Below are 21,609 nucleotides of genomic sequence, written 5' to 3' on the forward strand. Positions count from 1 at the left end.
GCGTACAACGGTAGTAAATGGTAGTAAAAAATGTGTTTTCCAACCAATGTGCACATTTATGACCAAATTTCTCCACCTGACAATAACGCATGCTGGAGAGAGAGTAATGCTGGCATAGCTTCATGAGAGAACTGTATCCAAATGAGATGGCAGCAACCAGTGATCTTTGCAGTCTCTCTCTCTCTCTCTCTCTCTCTCTCTGTCACCTGGTTCACTTGGAGACCATTTTGATTAGCAACCATTTTGATTAGCGACCATTTCTCTGAAATGGAATGTGATCTCTAAATGGTGTATTGCCATTCTTTGTATGAATGATCCTTGGTTTGAGCTGCCTCCCCATGGAAGGGGAGATGGCACAACAGAGCCCCAAAAGAGGAGGGAAATTTGAAAGCATCCCAGGGGAAGAGTTATTGTACAACCATTTGTAATTGGTCTTTAGAAAGCTAGCCGGCACTTGGGAGGAGGAGGAGGAAGTGGCCGGTAAAAACTTATTTTTTATGGATAAAAATAAAAATATGGCATTAATGTGGGAGATGTTCAATTTGTTTAACTATCTGGATACAGAAAGTAAATCAGAAGCTCAGTCCTGACACTTGTTGTCCTTGATGATGCTTGCCAGTTCTTTTGGAATAATTTGTGTGGCTAGAATGATGAAGATTTTACATCTGCTTGAGATAATGCCAGATGTTGGAGGAAAATCCTTGTGTGGGCAGTCAACATTGGTGTAGAGACTGAAGCCGATTCAGCGGCCTGCCAAAACCACTGAAATGGAGCAGAGCTTATAACACAGCTTAGAAGCTGGCACAGAAAAAGAAACTTATCTTAGATAGCTTCAATGAGCATGCCAGAGAAACACAGGTTATTGGTCTTACATATTCAGCCCTCCCAAGCATAAAGAATCACACGCTTAGACACATAAGGTTAAGATAAGTAAAAGAATCTTACTGGCTTTATTCTTTGTTGCTTCTGCTATATCCGTCTTGGTGGAAAAGATGAAGTTCCTTTATTCTTCTTTCCTTTCTAATTACTTAGTTTTGCCCTAAGCTCTCAGCCCTACAGCTGCCAAGAGCTGTGTGGAAGAAAGGGGCAGAATCCCTCATCAAGGCCCAAGCACATGACCCTGATAAAGAGAACAGCATCCCTGCTGCCTCTCCCTGGGTAGAGAAGAGGGAAGGGGAGAAACAGGAAGTGGGAGTGGCAACAAACAGCTTCCTCAGAGTTGCATTTTGGGCAACTTAATTTACATGTTAATGAGGCATGCTGGATTTGCCAAAACTTCCAACACCCCTTCTAAAATCCTGCATGAATCATGCCTACACAAGGTTTAACTCACTTCGTAGGCCTTGATAGACACCCTTTGCAAGTGGCTTTGTCAGGATGTCAGCAATCATGTTCTCTGAGGGACAATACTCCAAATTTATTAGTCCTGTCTCCTGTGCCTCTCTAATCGTGTGGTAACGAACATCCATGTGCTTGGTCCGCCCTCCCACCTTCTTTGACAGAGAGTCTTATACAACTTTGGTTGTCCTCAAAGACTCTTATTGGAGCAGGAACACTAACCCTCAGATCCTCAAGTAGGTACTTGAGATATTGTACTTCTGTGCATGTCTCAGCCGCTGAGACATACTCCGCTTCAGTAGTTGAGCGTGCCAATGTAGTCTGTTTGCAACTAGCCCAGCTCACAGCCCCTCCCACAAACAAAAACATATTCCCACTAGTGAATTTGCGATCAATTGCATCTTCTGCCCAATCTGCATTGGTGTGCCCCACTAGTTCAGGAGAACCAGTTGCTGGCAGCTTAAGCTTCAGGTCTGCAGTCCCCTTCGGGTATCTTGCCACCCACTTAACGCCTGTCCAGTCCCTTTGGGTAGGTGCACTGATTTTTCTGCAGAGAATCCCCACTGCAGTTGAAATATCTGGCCTTGTTGTGTTTGATAGATACAACAGCTTCCCAATGGCCCCTCTGTAGCCATTGTTCTGAGGCAACAGTTCACTAGTGTCCTTGACTTTGTGAAAGTCAGTTTCCATTGGAGTTGGCACTGTGTTTGCATCTTCCAGCCCCAGGGTCTCCAATAACTCTAGAATCTCTTGCCTCTGACTAAGGAGAAAAATTCCATCCTCCTCTCTGTTGGTTTGTATCCCCAAGTAGTGGCTTGCCTTCCCAAGGCGTTTCACCTCTACTTCTTTGTTCAGCTTGGATACAATTTCATCAATGTCCCTTTGATCCTCATAACAGAATCAAATCATCCATGAATGTTAGAATGAACACATCACTGCCATTCTTATGTTGTGTGTAAAGGTAGGTATCAGCTTTGCCTTGAGTGAAACCTTGCTTTATTAGCATCTGGTTTAATTTCACATTCCAGGCCCTTGCTGCTTGTTTCAGCCCATAGATTCCCTTCTGAAGCTTACACACTAAAAGCCTTTTCTTTGGATCCGTGAATCCTTCAGGTTGTTGCATATACAACTCCTCCAGAATTTCCCCACGGAAGAATGCTGTTTTTATATCTATATGTTCCACTTGCATGCTTCTGCTTGCTGCTAGACTTAAAAGAAGTTGGATTGTTGTGTGGGTCACAACAGGCGCAAAAGTTTGGTTATAAACTTCCCCATACTTTTGCGAATAGCCCTTGGCTACCGGTCTAGCTTTATATCTTTGGACTTCTCCCTTCTCATTCTGTTTGGCCTTAAAGACCCATTTGCAACCAATTGCCTTTTTGCCAACAGGTAACTTTGTGAGTGTCCAAGTGTTGTTGTGTTGCAGAGCCTCAAGCTCTTCTTGAGCTGCTTTCCTCCACTTACTTGCTTCAGCTGGCGGGAGCTGTTGCACTTCCTTCCATGATGCAGGCTCTTTTGGCAACACTGCCCCTGTGAGGTAGGACAGTCGCTTGGCTGGAACTCCCTCGTTGGGTCGCGATGAGTGCCTCAGGTCTGGAACAGGACTCAGGTCTGGATGACACTGCTTCTCTGCTCCTTCTGTTCCTCCTGGTTCCTCATCATCTGGCTCAGACGGAGTCTCTGTCTCGATGTCCTCTCTCTGGGCTTGCTCGCTGCACCTGGAAACACTGGGTAAGGTATTTTGAACAAGTTATCATCACCTACCCCTTCTGCAGTGCAATTGGTTAGAGGATTCTTGTTTGGCTCTGTTTCATCTGTTGTTTTTCTTGGTAATCTATTTTGCAGGTAAGTAGCTGTAATTGCTACTTCCCGCCGTCTGTTACCCCCAACAGATGCCTGGATTGGCCGACACAGCTTGGTGTGAATCTGCTTCAGGTGCTGCTTGGAGCGCCTGGTGCTTTGTTTTGAAATTGCAGGCCTTGTGGCCTTTCCCTGCATGCAGGCTTTGCGCCTTGCATCAGTCTTACCACAGTCCTTGCTTCCCAATCCATTTTTCTTCACTTGAAGAACTGCATTTGAATCCCTGCATTCAAACCTTCTGTCCCAGAAAGTGGCTCTGTTGTCCTCCCTTCCTTGGTGACTAGCCACACATGCCATGTCTGGCCTCTCACAATTGAGAAAAATCAAACCTTGATCCAGTAATCCTGTTAAACAGACACCTTTTTGATCCATTATTTTGTATCTGTCACCCTTAAATCGAAGGGTATGCCCCTTCTTCATGAGGGCAGATGCACTAATCAGGTTCATTCTCAATCCTGGAACATACAAAACATTAGTTGCAATTATATTTCTCTGTGTGGTTACATTTCCACACCTTAGGAGAGCGCGCCCCTCCCCTTCTACTGGGATTGTCCTTCCATCAGCCAAACTGATTTCTTCCTTTGAACTTGGTTTCAACTCAATAAAGAAATCTGGATCATTAATAGAATAGAATACTTTATTGGCCAAGTATGATTAGACATACAAGGAATTTGACTTGTACTTTCTTGGCAAGAATTCAGAAGTGGCTTGCTCTTGCCTTCTTCCTAGGTCTGAGAGAAAGGGACTGGCCCAAGGTCATCCAGCCAGCTTTGGGCCTCAGGCGGGACTAGAACTCACGGTTTCATGGTTTCTAGCCTGATGCCTTAATTGCTACACCAAACTGGCGCTCGTAATCCCAGTACACACAGGAAAATGGGAATTGTAGTTCCAACCAATACCAGTCCAATCAGGTTGGGCAAGACAGAGTACTCAGTAGAAAGGATGTGCTGAGAACCTGCTTTGGGATTCAGTTTTGAGATCCAGTTCAATAGAAAGTTATGAAGTTTGCTCCTATGTACTTGTCCTGTAACCTTACTCTGACTCTCTTCTTTTTCTAAACCTTTCTCTCATTGCAGTATCCAGGAATTCATGGGAGAAAAATGCATGTTAAAACATCTCAAGATTGATCAATCAATTTGGTCTGCAAGATTTTGAGAAGTGGCCTAAAATGTTTTAAATAGATACATTTATTAGGAACCCAAGATCACACATTTTAAACAGTTCAGGGTATTTAAAAATGGCACTGTGAAAGAATTCTACATCAGAGCCATCAACAAAACTAATATTGTAATTTATAATATTGATGAAGATTATGCAATCACAGAGCTAAGCTGTGTCAATTCCTGACCACAAGAGGGCACCAAGAGCTCGTATACAGTCTGAGTTCTTGGTACAGCTTAATGAACAAGAGTAAAGGGCTGGGGGCCTCTGAAGTTTGATACATACTTTAATAGTAACTAGCTCTGCATGCTACATGCTAAAAGCCTTGCTTATTTCCATTTCCAATGTGGCTATAGGAAAAAAAAATGGATTAAAATGTAGAAGTATCTGCAGTAGAGATTTAACAGGCAGGATAGGTTAGAAATGGTTGATGGGGGTGAAGATGTAATCTATTTTGTTTCCCCCAGCAATTTTTCCCAACTGAAGGCCAGGGTGTTTTTATGAGTCTGTTTTTAGCTCACTTGGCAACCCTTCCTCTGCTTGCATGTGTGAGCACATGGTAGGATTATCACTGAACTCTTTAAAGGAGCTGCAGAATTTTTCCTTCTCTTTTCAGGAAGGGGCGGTTATAGAAACTGGCTTGCCCAAGTACAGCCTGAATTCACTCTGCATTGAGGTTCCTGAGTAACCCTTGTGGTTCTACCAAATGGTGGTTTGTGCTTCTGGAAAAAGAAGAAGAGAAATGTGGCTGAGAAAGGAGGGTAATGTCAGGCTTGAAAACCAAAGCTGTCTTATGGCTGGTGTTAATTCTGAGATGGATCTCCAAACCAGTCAGTCATTGAGAGGGACAGTTTATAGAGTTACTGTCCTCCTAGTCAGGCCAGCCCAAAGGATTTTCCACTGGAGGCAGAGCAGCTATTGATGCTCTCCCTGTCCTCCTAGCAATGTCAAGGTGCCCAAAGCCACCCACATGTTAGAGGGTGGATGATGCAGAGTGTGTCCTTTTATTGAAGATTTCTGCATAAAATTTATTATTTATTATTAAATTATTATTATTAATTATTAATAATAATAATAACGATAATAATAAAAAAATTTCTAGAGGTTTATGCAAGGGGGTTATTTTGATTAGACTAACATTTCAAGTAGAAGCCACTGGCCACTAAGGATATCCTGTGGTAGCACATTCCTTGAGGTACAAGCTTATCAGGAGATGACTGAAAAAGAGTACCAAAAAGGTAGATATGTGTGCGTGCATATATTTTTTGGATTTATGTGGCATTTCCTCCAAGAGTTCTAGGCAGCTTTCATGCAGATCGTCCTCCATTTTATCTCCACAACAATCCTATGAGGTGGGTTGGGTTGACTGAGCGTTACCCAGTAAGCTTGTTGGCTGAGTTTGGACATGAACCTACGCCTAATTTAATTTTTAGGCCTTAAATTAGGCCTAATGTCCTAATTTAAGAGCTTTGCCATTATATCACATGAGGGAAAGAAGAACTTTATCCATGTCTATTCTTTGATGGCAGTAATGTCATATCTTAATGGATGGTGAGAATGATAGAAGCCAGAGAACGCTTTTTAATCTTTTTTTTTCATCTCCTTGTTGTCCTTGCTTGTCCAAATACTTCCAATCTTTTCTATACTATAAATTTAAAAATGCATTTGGGTCTCATGGGGATGAATAATGTTTCACTGAGGGCAGACAGCTACATCTGGCTAGTGAGTGCTTTTGAGTGGGTGGGTGTTCTGCACCTTTTATACAAGAAAAACCACGACTAACAGCTCACGCTTTCTCTGTCTGCTGCAACTCCATGCCAAGGCCCTTTCTGCCCTGATGAATGCTCCTCAGCATGCTGCTTAATGTTTCCATTCACAAAAATGTGTGTTGTATACAAAGAGATGGCCATCCACTCTTTGAGGATTTTCTGCCACTTAAAAAAAATGTGGGCAGATCCAGTTTTAGGCTAAAGAAAACAAACAAACAAACAAACAAACAGGAAGAGGCAAACTTAGAAACATTTCTCTGAGATCCCATTTGCAGGAGGTCACTTTGAATCTATCCTGCCTTCTCTGCATGGGCTGAACTGTGCCAATTTCTTCCCGGAGATGCTGACAGCCATCTCAGCTGGCTGAACACTCTCTTGTCTCAAACCCACATAGGGCCAATTAGAGTGGACTTGACTGCTCAACACTCCTAATGGGTTGGTTTTTGCAGTGGGAAGTGCCTGTCCCCAAGGAACAGACATTTTCATTTTCAATTCCTCCTCTTGGCTTCCAGTTGAGTGATGGGCAACTTTTTCATTTTTATTTTTTAAACTGCCTGAGAAATGTTAGGCATAACACTGTAATGAGGGCAGGCAACTGTCTGCAGGTCCACTGTGTTTTTTATCCTGAGTGGTAAAGAGGCTCATTTGTGTTTGTTTTCATAATAATGGTCCTCCATATTCTGGGTTGCTTTAATGGCTGGATAATTAAACTTTTGTGTATTGGTGGGTAGGAAGGCTTAGGATGGCAAATCAAGTGCTACTGAAAGTGAGGAAGAAGAGGAGGAGGATGAATCGGTGGTGGTGGCTGCCGACACTAGTTGTCCACATGTGCAGATTAGAACAATGTAGGTTTGTGATCCTGTCCAAAATCTACACGGACCTACACACTGATCTAAATTGGTAGGATAACTAATATTAAATAAGGAGATTGTAGAGTTGTATAGGCAAGATGTATAGGCAAGAAGCATGGCGGCCAGAAGCTTTCTCTATAAAGCAGCATCTCAGATCTTTTGTAAAATGGCCACACACAAAGGGCATGTACTGAAACACAGGAGGTAGAGCTATTGTTCTAATTTTCCCCTTTCTTTATGGACCAGGATATTGGGATCTTTGTTATGCCAGGAAGTGCTGCAGCTCACAGGAGGGTAGGCCGTGACTGGCTTGTGGTTTCTGTACTCTCTTATTGGCTGGCTGGAGGGAACATTTGCTAATTTCATGACGTTCTCTGCTGTTCTGGTGTTCTGAGGTTAGTAGGACTGAAGACAGTTGCATTGCCAACTTCAAAATATTTCAGATAGAAATGCAGTAGAGAGGAGGCAGCGCCATTTCAAAGTGCCTGCAGTTTGGGCCAGCAGAGATGCTTGCGTTAACCAAATGCTTTCAGACTTATTACGTAAACTCATATCATGTTCTGACACAAGTGCGCTGAAGGGATCTATTGTCTGTGGCAATAGCATAGTCTGGTAAATCTACACAGCCAGTCTACAGCTACTTTTGAAGTCTTGTTGTTAACACATGCATGATCTAAGTTTGCAAAACGTATTTTGTGAGGAAGCTGAGCAAACACCCGTATAACTACCAATATGTTTATAACTGAAATAAAGGCAATATACATGGCAATAAATATACATTTTATATATATATATATATATATATATTGCAATGCTTATAGGCTGCCCCACTTTGTACAGACTCTGGGTGGCCTGCAGTACAATAAAAAACAAAACCGTTAAAATAATAATGACACGTAAAAAAGCTGCAATAAACTATTTGAGAGCCCAGGCTGTGGTTGCTTTGCTTGGGTTACATTGAAAAAAAAAATCAGTATTAAATTGGGGGCAAAGCTAATGAGATTTCAGTTGGACTTGGGATGAGAAGGGGGAGGGGAAGAACCAGATTTTAAATATACACACATATTTACACAGAAATAAAACACCACGTGCTCTCACAGAAAGTATACTGTTCTCTGGGATGGAAAAAGACTTTAAAAAAACCTGTCGAGTGCTCCAGCATCTCTTGAATATGATGAAGTAGGAAGATCCGATTTGGAAGGGAGAGAAGTAGTTTTGGAACCACTAAGGAAGAACATATTGAAGTAGATGGTCCCTGGTTCTACAGGTCACAGCTGGTTTTGTAACAGAACTGCAGTTACTCTAAACTTGGCCAAACAGTACAAATGTGGCCCAGCTCTGATTCAGCTCTTCAGCCAGATCCATCCTGTTGTGTGGGGAGAGGGCAGGTTGGGAAAACTTCATGAGAGATCCAATTGTCACCCCTTGCCTGGTAGCAAAAGAACATCATTTTGGTATTTCCTCATTTCTTTTCTGTCAATTTATCATAGAGCTTTCTAAGATGTTCACTGTCTGAGATAGTTCTAATTATATAGCACAGCTGACTTTCGTTTTTATTTATTTAATGGCTTTGTAAGGCCACCCACTTGTCAAGAGATTGGGTAGCTTATACACAGTTACAGTAAAACAGCAAACAAACAAACAAACAACAAACCAGCCAGCCATGTGGAGAGGGATAAATCAGATGTATTACACCATTGCTGGTGCTTAGTGGAGTCATATATAATTCTAACTCTGAGCCTAACACTATTGCTCCATTGCAATATCAAATACAAGGCCTTTGCCTTGATCCCCTAAAACACCGTGCCTACTGCTTGTTCAAAGCCAAAGCCAAGCCCAACACATCTTTTTAAGAAGTTGATTCAAAGAAGGATGTCTGAGCATATGCAGAATGCTTTTCCCCATATAGCTCCTCTATTACTTCTGTAGATTCTCAGTTTCCCATTTTACTTGCCTGTTTCAACATGCCTTTTCATCATGGTGTGTGGACAAACATAGGCAGCAATCTGCCCTCGGCCTGCATTCTGACTGCAGCTGAGCTTCCATCATGCTCTACCCAGGGAGCCAAGACCCATGTGGATGCAAGCCTAATTATGTTTGGCAGTTGCCACCCTGCACCTGGAGCTCCTTCTCACCAGCTTCCCAATCAGTTAGGATAGTGGTGGGTTCTCTCTGCACTGGGAACTGGATGGCAGCTGTGGCACCCTAGGTGCCAACTCTCTCCATCCAGCAGTGCCATATTGTGAGTTCTTCTGCCTCTGTTGGAAGGGAGACTAGGCTGACTGACCACACCTGTCAGGAGTTGGGCACTTCCTCTGACTTTCTTCTTCCCCCAGCCCACTTCTGCCCTGCGCCCCTCTCCTTGCCCCTTTCTGTTTTTCAGCAGCTGCGTGATTTCGAAGACTCAGGTGCCAACTGCCTGGTGAAAGATCTTCTGGACTGCTCTCTTCCGTTCTGGGCACTGCAGTTCAAGCTGGAAAAGGTTCAGAGAACAGCTCCCACAAGGGGAAGCTGGTGGAACAAACCCAATGGCGACTTTGCATGATGACTCACTTGCTTTCGCCCCATTTTAGCTAATTGATTGTGATTCAGAAATATGGCAGATTCAATTATGAGCACCCTTGCTGTTTAAGAGCAGAATTAAGAGCATGTTGGCCCAACAACCAGAATTTCAGGACTCTCGAAGTTAAGGGCTTATGCCTTAGCCATCATGTACCACCAGCAGTTATGATACTTTCCTAACTCATGTGAAAGGCTCCAGTGTTTTATATGGACATGTGAGAGCTGAACAATGTGAAGCATCTTTGCTAGGCTAAGGCGTTCCATTGCCCACAGCTAGGTTTCGGTCTGAAGAGCCAGGAAGATGTGGGTGCCTGAAGATCAGGTTGTAAACTGCACATCATCAACATCATTACTGAGCCCGTAATGTGTTTGTTAAGGATCTCTTTCTTGGCTTCCAGTTTTCTAATTCTGTAGAGGCTAAGCCAACACAAGGCCACCTTAAGCTTGGATAGAAACGTCTCCGTTTTTGGATTTATTGAATTTCCCTCATTTTTGAAAAAGGATATTTAACATTACTGCCCCTTAATGCTATACGCATGTGAGATAGTCATCACTGCTTGCGTTCTTCACAGAGAAAACTGCTTGACCTCATAAGAACAGCCTGACAAGAGTTGAGCCCTGCCTCCTTCAGGATGCCCCATCCTTCCTATGCAAGTGTGGGGGGAATAAAATATGGGTGAAGCAGTGCAGCTAGGATGGGGAAATCTGGCAGGGGTCTCTGCAGGCTTTCTTCAGTGTGCATCTTCCTGAATAGCAAAGGTGATGCCAGGCAAAATGGCAGATCCAGAAGCCACCCAGCCTGATCCTTATGAGGGGGAATGGAGGAAACAAATCCAGGCCTTTTGGTGCTTCTCTGAAAACAGTGAGAGGGAGGATGGCTGCCTTAAATTTGCACACCTTGAACTCTCTCCCCTCCCCAGTTGATCCCGGCCTACCCCTTTTGGTGTGCGGCCTTTGGCATGCTCTGCAAGTCTTGGTACAGTCCTTGAGCCACCAGAAGTCACGTATGTCTGCTTCAAAGCATTCTTTCCATCCAAGGGTAAGGTTTTTTTCTCTCCCCACCTTGAGACCTCGAGGTAATAATGCAGAGCTGACATTTATAGCGTGTACTGAAAGCACGAGTGGGAGACTGCATCGGATCACTGTGAATATGCAAACAGCTCTAATGGTGCATTAGTAACCCTTCTGGCTGCTTTGTGCCATTAAAATGATTGCTGAAATGACTGCATTTAGAGAGACATTACAACTTTTTCCCCCGCTTTGCAAAATACGTAGGTATCTGATCTTATCAACCCTTCCTGCGTACAGAGCCATGTGGTCTTGGCGAGGATCTTCCCATTTCAGGCCTGCTCCTAATTACGTGATATATTTTCTAGAAATCTCCTTCCACCTTGCTGATAGGTTTTCTGTATTTTCTCTAGCGGCTGCTTCCCATGTTGATTATTTATTATTTAGCTTTTTAAAAAAATTGCTGTTTGAATGTACACCCTTAGACACTCAGGCTTGATCTAGAAAAAGTTAAGCCCTGTGAATATCAAAGAAAAAATGAGATGTGCTTAACAGAGCAATCTGAAATATATTTACTCAAAGTATAGCTCCCCTGGGTATATACTCCTTGCTAACTGATTTAAGGGAATGTGGCCTAGCAAATATATATATATTTTAAAAAATAAGCAGCCATGGGAGGAATTGATTCTTCTTGCAAATTTGCATCTGGACTCCGTATGCTTGTAAGTGGAGAAACGGCAGGTAGGAAGGAGCTATGCTACTTCTTCTCTGTAGCTCTTCTTTAAAATAAAGGCTGATAGGATTTTTCTAAGCATTTGCAATGTACAGTCAGGCCTTGAACCCTCTCCTGTTCAGTTCCAGGAGACTCATTTAAATATTGCATATCTACTGTGTGGGTATTTGCGACCAAGAAAATATGATTGTCCCCTCGGTAGCTCATTCATTGTGGCTGTTCATTGTTTGTATCTAGCATCCATTTCTGAGTTATAGGCATCTTTTGGTAGCCCTTTATGATGTCATAAAGAGAAGCAATTACATTCTCCATCTAAATCCCATCTGTGCTCCCTCTATCTGTACCCTTAGGTAGAATGAGGCAGTAGCTTCAACTATATACTTCTTCTTTCTCTCCCCAGACATTTTTACTCCTATCAACCTGCAAAAGGAGGGATCTTCCTCATTTGCCCCCAGATGGGCAGGAGCAAGTCATCTCCTGTCTCCAGCCCACAGGTCAGGTGGCTTAAAGTCATATTTTGCTGTTTCAGTTTTTTTCTTGCCTCTTCTGCCAACACCAAGCTAGTTTGGTGTAGTGGTGTAGGTGCTGGCCTAGAAAGCAGGAGACTGTGAGTTCTAGTTGCACCTCAGTTGCATGAAAGCTGGCTGGGTGACTTTGGGCCAGACCCCCTCTCTCAGCCCAACCCACCTCACAGGGTTGTTGTTGTGGGGAAAATAGGAGGCAGGAGTATTAGGTACAGTACGTTTGCTGCCTTAAGTTTTATATATAAAAAAGCTGGGATAAAAAGATATAATAATAATACAAGTAGTCCTTGCTTACCGCTGCTCGTTCAGTTACTGTTCAGAGTTACGATGGCAGTGAAAAAGGAGACTTATGACCGGTCTACAAAGTTGCAGCCATTGCAGCGTTCCTGCCGTCATATGATTGCGATTTGGGCGCATGGCAACTGGCGCACATTTACGAAGTTGCAGCATCTTGCAGTCATGTGATTGCCATTTGTGAGCTTCACAGCTGGCTTCCAACGAAGTCAATGGGGAAGCTGGTAGGAAGTTGCAAGTAGCGGTCAAGTGACATCACCCTTAATAACCTGCCATGATTCCCTTAACACCTGTAGCTGGAACTGATGTTGTAAGTCAGCATGGTCACATGATGTTTCACTTAATGACTGCGCCGCTTAGTGATAGAGTTGCCGGGCCCAATTGCGGTTGGTAAGCGAAGACTATCTGTAACCCAAATCAGGCCATGGATAAGATCTGGTGCACTTCACCATGATAGAGTTGCTAATATGATTGGGGCTGGGATGGGGATCTGCCCAAGGTCGCTTGAGGTTGCTGTGCCCATATTCCCTCTGTTCTAGTTGCTGGGAAATGCCTTCCATGGCCATTTTGACTTGGGCTGTAGGAGAAACCACATAATTAGGTTTCACAACTCCCACTTAAGATGGCGACAGGTTAACAGCTTTTTAATGAGCTCCTGATTTTTTAATTCATGTAGTTCTTTTATTTAGTTTTACTTAAGTAGATTTAGTATTTTTCTTCATTTATTCAATTCTTTAGCTCCCATCTATTTTTATTTTTTAGTAAGTGGAACTAATATCTAAATTATTTTCAATTTTTAGTAACTAGAAATAAGATTTTTTAGAGTACCAGAATTTGTATACAATTTTAAATGCTAATCAAGGATGCGGAATTATAAAGCAGAAACCAAAAAGAACCTGAAAAGAAAGATTAAAGGGAGGCACAAACAGGACATTCACTCGAGAGAAGATCCCAAGCAGGACAGGGCTGCGATGACTTCCAGGCAACCAAAGACTAGAAGGACTTACTCCAGCTTAAGAACACTGCATGGAAAGTCTCCCTTTCCTTCTCCTCCCCTCATACCCCCGTTAATAATTCTTATTCCTCATTAGACTGGGATGTGGATGATTGCCCTTCCTCTGAAAAGGAGGCTCTAATAGGAGATAGAGGGGAGGACATTGCTTATACCAGAATAAATTTCAAAGGAGACCTGGAGCTGGTTGCCAAGAATTACCTTTTAACAGCTCAAAAGTCATTGCTATTTTTGATCAGCTTTTGGATGCCAATAAAAAAATAGATGAATTAAGGACTTTAATGGGAAACTATACTGTTGGTATTTGTTTGTTGGCAAGGAGCAAGCCACTAAATTACTATGGTAACAAATCACTCTGGCAGGGTGAACAGGTCAAACTTAAGTCTCCTCAGTTTTGGATGTGAAAAGATGACCATATAAGATAAAGCTGCTGATTGTCTGGAAGGAATTTGCCTGGACTTGTTTAGTTTCCTTTTTGCTGCCTTCCTGTCCAGTCCTACTCAGAGCCCGTGTGCGTGTGTATGAGCTGGTAAAATATGAGTTTGTAAAGCTTTTGTGCCTATCCAGGATTTCTGGATATGGAAACCTGTTTATGTTTTTATGCTTTCTGTAAATACGCTTATTTTTATAAAAAAGCCTGGTGTGTGTTTTTTCTGATCTCTCGGGTCAAACGCTTTCCAGCACCCTGCCACATATACTTCCAAATCAGTTAAGGAAACAGATAGCAACCATTATGTCTCAAAACTTACATCTAATCTACGGACAGTACAGACTGTACTAAACTTTCCAGTTAAAGAAGAAATGGAGGAGAAGCTAATTTTGCAGAGACATAGGCTTTTGCTTCAAGTTGCTGATATGCCTTTGAATAGGGACAGGTGGCATAATAATAATAGATATAATTAGGTTTCACAGGGGCTTCGTGCAACAAGATTTCCAAAATGCTTCTCAGGTCTTACACAGCTTCTTTATAAACAAGACCTCTTTTTAAACAGGGGGTTAGTTTAAAAAAACGGACTAGCCACCTTTTGAAAAAGAGCTTGGCAGAAGGGGAGATGAAGCCAGGGGAATCATGAGTGCCTTGTTCACATTAAAACTGAAGGACAGCGTCAGTCACCAACTTGCAAATCTTAGAACAGAATAATTTCTGGCCAGCTCGAGGAGCAGCAGATAGCCCTCTAGGGTGGCCTGGATGTCCCATAAGATGTACGGAGAGATGGCGATTGGGTCAGAGTCACCTGGTGAATGATGGGTGTTGATAGTATGATGAAGACAGCATCTTCAACCTGTGGGAGAAATAATAAACAAATAAATGATACTCCCTTGCCTTGCCTGGCCAGCAGGGCAAATGTTTTTACATAGGGTTTATTCATGCAATGTATGTATGTATACCTATATGTATGGATCTGCCCCAGCCTTGAAGGCTCTGGGTACCATATCATTAACAGGAAAAGCAAAGAAAACAAATGTTTTATTCCAAACATAGGCATAAAATCCAAAACAAAACCCAAGCTAGACACCCTCAGTCAATTGACCAGCTGGGGCCAAAGATTTGTTGGAATAAAACATTATTACAATGGGTGAGAAGTTGAGAGCATTTGGATTGGGGAGTTTTCAGACACAAATTGGATCGATTGAAAATAAACTGTAAATAAGTTAGAACTGACTGGGTGAACTTGTTTCACTTAGGATGGGGCAAGAAGGGGGAAAAGAGAAATTGCAGTTCCTTATACTGTACGCTATTAAAGAGGCAAAAGGTGGTTACAAAAGTTACTCAAAGAATACAGAAAAAGAAGGGGTGTAAATTAGGCAACTGCTGGTTTTCTGTTGATAGGATCCTAAATTCTTAGCTAGGTGGCCTTTTATTGAAAGTGTTAATCTCCCCCAGATTGGCCTCTTTTATGCAGATGTCTCATGCAGATGACTGGGGAAACCTTTCCTCCATTCTCCCTTGTGGAAGAAACAATCTTTGTATAAATCAGGGCTGTATAAATATGGAAAATGCTTGTATAAAACAGGGGTGCCTAACTTGTAGCCCCCCAAAGCCTTTGGTGTGATCCCTAGAAGACTTCCAACTGGTGCTCATACAAACTAATGTTCAGTGTGAAAGAAGAACAAAACTGTTAAATGGGAATAGTCATATATAGCTACATAAAATATTTTTAACTTTAATTAAATCGAAATACAATCTAATTTGGGGTTTGACCTGGCCTAGCCAGCATCCATTTTTGGAGTACCCCTCCACTGGCATGGCACGTAGGGCCAAATGTGGCTCTCAGAGGGTTAAGGTTCTGATTTTGACAAAGCCACGCTCTCCTGCTTTCCAAATGTGGCTTTAGCACTTTTTCAAAACTCTGCAAGCCTGCTGAACGTACTTATGAAGGTGAGGAGTTCTGAAAGAGCACTAAACCCGTGCCCAGAATGCAGGAAAGTGTGGCTTTTTCAGCATCAGACACCATCTCTTTGATTTCTGTGAGACTCTGAGGAGCCTGACCTTCATACATAATTATTTAGTAATCTTATGGCCCCTGCAACAGTGTACCAATAATCATAGGATATGTTGAGAGTTCCCCATCAGAGAGCTCAGCAAAACTTCCCTTTCAGATCTTCCTTCCACGGACCTTTCGAGGTGGTCTCTTCCTAAAATGAAGAATCACTGACTCCCCAAGGGCACAATGCAGGGGCCAGAGGGAATGGCCTTGCAGGACAGGAAGAAGAGCCGCTCCCCAGGCAACGATCAGTTAAGCACGGCTTGAGCCCATTTCAAGAAACTAGTTTGAGTAAAGGTCTGCATGTGCTTCCCCCCATTACAAAGATAAGGTGAGGGAGGGGGAAAGCACATTTAGACCGGCAAGGTTCTGTTACTGTAGCTGTTACAATAAAAGCAGTCCTGATCTGTATGGCATTGGTTTCTTAGTCTGGTCTACCTTACAGGGCTGACACATGACCAGGGTTGGGTCCTAAGTCTAGCACCCCTAAGTGTCCAGAGTCCCACTGAGTTGGCCCCAATTGCCTTCCTCCCCAAATATAAAGGATAAAAAATGAGACCATTTCTGGTTTCTACCCTGTAAGTCCATTTCTGTCTGGGCGTTTTGAATTAAAAGAGCTCTCTGCTTTTGGAGCATCCCTGTCTTCTTGAATTGAGGGAGTCTGCTGGAGACGTGAATACTTTTAAATCATCTGAAAAGCACTCATCATAACCATTATCTTTAAATGCTAACTGCAACGGAAGAAAATGTGGGAAAAATGCTTATTAGAGGAAAAGAGACATCTTTTCATTTCTTGCAGCCCCATAATGTGGGTGCGTCAGTCTTGCGCATGTAGGTCTGCGTGGTGTGGGTGTGCTGTAGGGATAGGAAACGTTGCCTCCCTCCCTGTATTTTTAACTATATCTCTCATAATCCCTGACTTACACAGGCTGGGATATGAAGTTTTACTCCAAACCATTTAGACCACGTCTACCAGACTTTCGATACCCGATGGAATGTGTGCGTTTATTTAGAGAGAGATCTCTAAGTATCTCTCTTCCTCAGTTTGGGAATCAACGAAGCACTGCTCAGGCCATACCTTTGCATGTAGATCTCAGCAGGAGAGGAGGGTTGAATAGCCCTTCCCCTTTCCAAGACTCACGGGAGATGGCCCTGGCCAGGGGGATACCTGGATTGTCAGCAGAGGGGAACCTCTGTCACTAGGACCCAGTCTGGGGGAAAGTCTTCCTGGGTGTGCAGAGCTCATCACCGCACCACTGCTGCTCTTCTGAGGCAACACAAGTGTGACTTGGAAGAGAGAAGTCCTGCTCACGGTTCCTCAGGTGCTGAGATCCACATATGGAGATATCACCAGGGCAAGACCCCAGATGTACCTTAGATGAATCCTCAGATAGGGACTGCAGAGTGATTTATATCATTTTGCACAGGGGGCTTGCAGGGACTTTTCTAGAGGGCTAGGCTTACTATCCCTATATTTTTCCCCCCAAATGGTGAACAAGGGGCAGTTCTACCGGCAATTTTCACAACACAGGCTGGACTGTGAAACTGTGGCGGCAGCTGCTGCTGCTGCTGTTGTGTATGCCTTCTGGGGAGGTTACCAGAGTTCCAGCAAAAGGGGGTTTGGGTTGATTTTTGGTTGATTTTTGGTTGATTGTCTTAGGTGTTGATAATCTTATTCTGAGTCTTATAACAAGAGCATAATATATAATAACAAGGTGGCTAATATAACAGTGGCTATATTTTCATAATACGTCAAACCACAAATTAGAAAACCACTTTTTAGCCTGATGTGTTGTGGAAAGGACAAGGCAGGATGAACCCCACCAGCTGCCATCCCTGCCCACTACATCAATGGATGTGTCCCAGCAATACAGGCTGGGGAAACATTGGTTTGGGCAGAGTTGGGAAGAAAATCTATTTCCTAACCCTAAATTATACTTAATTTATCACTTGGGGTCTCCAGCAAACCCAGGCAATCAATTAATTCCATAGATCATGGTTAAATGGATGTATTGTGTGTTACCCCTGAAATTTCCTCTTTTCCATTTCAGGCCCTGCCATTTTTAATGCTGAGAAAAGGAAAAGCCTTGGCCTCTGGACTTGGTATGGTCGGGCAAGTGCTCAGGCATCAGATTTTGCCTTGTCATATTTAAAGGGCCTGAGCCTTTCAGAGCTGGGTCAACTGGTCCTGCAACAGCTGCCATCTTTTCTCCCCACAGCGCCTTCCTCCCCAGTGTCTTCCGCCCTCCCACCTCTGCCTTTCAGGAGCTGAAGGAGTATGTGCTGGGCTGAGCCTCATCCACTGAGGTGGTGGTACTGATCATTAATCTCCCACAGACTTGATAGGGAGATTTAATCATTTTCTTCCCTGCAGTTGTCCTGAGAAAAATCTCTCCTCTGCAGCTTTTATTTACACCGGAAAGAAATTCCCCACTGGCAACCTGCCCACCCCCATCAAGTATCAGCTTTGGAAGAAGAATTTTCTTTAAGGACCGGGAGTGGGGAGGGAAAAGTGGCATTTTTCTTCCTCTCCCCTTTCCCTTCTTCAGTCCTATTAATTTTCTGTTTCTGATAAACACACACCTACATACCCAATGGGGTAAATTGATTTTTAAAAGGTGGGTGGCTTAAGATGCTTTCAACATCATGCATAGTACTAAGAAGCTGCAAACTCCATGTTCTGAGGTGCTAGACCTCTGAGTACCACTTCAGCCAGGTCCTGATTGGCCACCGTCTAAACTAGAAGGACTTTCCAGCAGGACTTTTCTTACCTTCTTGGATTCTTAAAAGGGTATGGTCTTCATTTCCAGGACTTATTTCAGTGACTGGAAGTATTCATGTTGGCTGGAATCATCCTGAGCTTACCAAAAGGCATTAACTGCCTTCCCTTTGCTCAACCCAATTAAGATTTCTCATAATCTTATACCTGGCTGGTGAATTGCCATGGGAAAACGGCAATTTGCTCTGCATCTTTTCCTTTCCTTTCATCTCCTCTCTCCCCCTTTTGTATATGTTATGAGCTCCTATTTAAAGGCCTGAAAATCAGCATTGCTTACCTGGGCTGGATGAATCATTTACTAGAACACTGAATACCGACAGCTGGTTTTAGCACCCTTTAAATAGAACCTATCCATCATGATCTTTGCTTATGACAGAATGCTGGTTCAACTGCACTTTTTCTCTGCATCTGATAAAGACTTCAATGGTGACTTTTTGGAGGGGACTGTCTTTTGGATGCCCTCTGACCCTCTTTTCAGAGGCTACTAGCTCAACAAATGATGTGAAGCAAACTGTTGCTCAAGTGTGGGCAATGTGGTGTCGTTTGGATGTTGACTTAATTAAAAAAAAAACTTTGCAAGGCATCAGTTGAGACGTTTGTCCTTGGCATCTCACTGGGTGGGCAGGAAGAGGAAAAACAGAGGGGTGGAAAGGGGCAATTATGTCCACTTCGGCTTTATCCTCCTATCACTAGCATGTGGCCATTGATTAATTCCTCTGACAGTGGCCCTCAGCAGAAAAAAGGACACCTTAGATGTACTGTAGTTGGATGTTCTTACTTCTCCACTGCCAGCTTGCCTGACAGCCAACTGAGGTTATAGATGGGAATTCCAACCCTGCAGGCCTTGAGGAAAGTGGTTAAGACTTGGTTCTTCCCCCAGTTTTGGGTCAGCTTGAGTGGGGTCCCAACAGGTGGGTTGTAAAAGTTTTCCATTCTGTTCACCATTTTATTGCTTCATATGTTCTAATGAGTTAATGTTATTTTGTACTAATTATTTCTGGGTTTTGTCTTTTGTATGCCACCCAGAGTCACATAGGTTGAATCGGGCAGCCATATCATTCATTCATTCATACATATACTGTATGTATGTATGCGTGTGTGTGTGTGTGTGTGTATGAATTCATTCATCTATGGGATTCATATATATATATATATATATGGATGGGAATTCAGAGCCAGTTTGGTCTAGTGGTTAAGGCACCAGGCTAGAAACCAGGAGACTGAGAGTTCTAGTCCCGCCTTGGGCATGAAAGCCGGCTGGGTGACCTTGGGCCAGTAGCTCTCTCTCAGCCCAACTCACCTCACAGGGTTGTTGTTGTGGGGAAAATATGAGGAGGAAGGAGTGTTAGGTATGTTCCCCGCCTTGATTTATTTATAAAAATAATAAAGGTGGGATAAAAAAAATCTAAAAAAAAAATCCTTCATCCTTAGGGAACAATGAGAGGAGAAATTTATCTTTATTAAATAAACAAACAAACAAATAAATAAATCTGTTTGCTCTAAGGGGCTGTAGCTTCACCTCTGTTATGAAAGCTGAATAGCTATACAAGAGTTATTAAGGAGTAAGGATAGCTTTGCTTGGAGGAGGGGAAATTGTGGAGGGGAAAGGACAGAGGAAGGAAAAAAAATTCATATTAGAAGTGGGAAATAATGCTGGAGTAACAGGAACATTGCCCCTTGGAGACCCTGAAGTAGGCTTCTCTTGCCTTGAACCCTCCCATTTACCGTAGTCATCATATTTGCCAGTCTGAGAATTGCTGACATAGAAGAAATCAAGGAGAAGTTGGTCTGCTTCATCTCCTAAATCGGTTTCCTCCATCTGGTGCCCTTTATATGTTTTAGGACAGCAACTCTCCCAATTCCCAGAATGGTAAGAATTCTGGGAGGTGTGTGCCCAACACATCTGGAGGGCAGCAGGTTAGAAAACATTTCTTCAGAGGAGGGATGGAAGGGACCACTGCTTGAGGAATTAGCCAAGCTGAAGATTGCTCAGACAGATCTAATAGACTTCATGACCCATCTGGGCTCAAGGAGCCCAAGATTAAGTGCAGTCATTGTGGATAAGGAAGAAGCAGTGAGTTCAACTTACTGTAGTGTCATCCAGAATGGCTCATCATAGGAGTAACAAAGCACAGATTTCCAACATTCCTGGTTTAAGCCCAGGAAACTCCAGTTCCTGACTCCTCAATCTATCTTTCAGTTCCAATTATGGTTGAGGAGCCTTCCCAGATTTCCAGCTAGCAGTCATGTGGACTGGGAGTTAATTAATACAGTCTTTCCCCAACAGAAGAGATGCTTGGAGTCTGACTGAACATCAATATGAGACTGTATTCAGGATTACATTGTGGTGATAAGGTGGCAAAACTGCATTATTTCTCCATTCTCACTGCATCTGCCCATAGCCATTTGGTGCTCTGTTTAAGTGACTTGATTCCTGCTGGGGAGAATATTCTCACTATCTGAAAGATAAATTCACTCTGATTTGCTTAGAGTTGAACTTGAACTGGACAAGCCCAATTGAGGTGCCTGGGGCATGGTCTTGTAGGTTATCCGGGATGAGTTTGAGTCTGTGGCTCCTGATGGATTGGACAGGGTCCTTCAGACTGTGAGGTTGGCCACCTGTTTATTAGATCCAGGTCTCTGCCTGCCTGGGAGGTGATTTGTAGTGGGGTTCATGTGGTGATGTCAGTTTCTTTGAGAGAGAATGTGGTCTCTTCAGCTTTGAAGGAGGTGGTGGTGTGCCATCACTGGACCCAACAAGCCTGGACAGTTTTTGTCCAGTCTCTAACTTTCCCTTTTTAGGAAAAGTTGTTGAGAAGATGGTTGAGCAATCGCTCCAGAGAGCCCTGGAGGAAAAGGATTATTTGGGCCCATTTCAGTCAGGCTTCAGACTGGGATATAGTACTGATATGTCATTGGTTGTGCTTTTTGATGACCTTTGGTGGAGATGGGATTGGGGTGGAGTGTCCATCCTTATGCTCACTGATCTCTTGGCCACTTTTAATATCAGCGACCATGATATCCTTCTAGACAGGCTGTGGGAATGGGGGGGGCACTATGTTACAGTAGTTCTCTTCCTTTCTCTGTGTCTGGTTCCAGTTAATGTTGGAGGAGTAGATTGGGTCCTTAGCCCCTCATCTGTGGGGTATCATGGGACTCAATGATCTCCTGTACATGTGACTACTGGTGAGGTAGAAGGTTGGTTTGGGGTGATATATCATAAGTACACAGA

The sequence above is a fragment of the Candoia aspera genome, chromosome 2, assembly GCF_035149785.1.
Source record: "Candoia aspera isolate rCanAsp1 chromosome 2, rCanAsp1.hap2, whole genome shotgun sequence".
NCBI lineage: Eukaryota > Metazoa > Chordata > Lepidosauria > Squamata > Boidae > Candoia > Candoia aspera.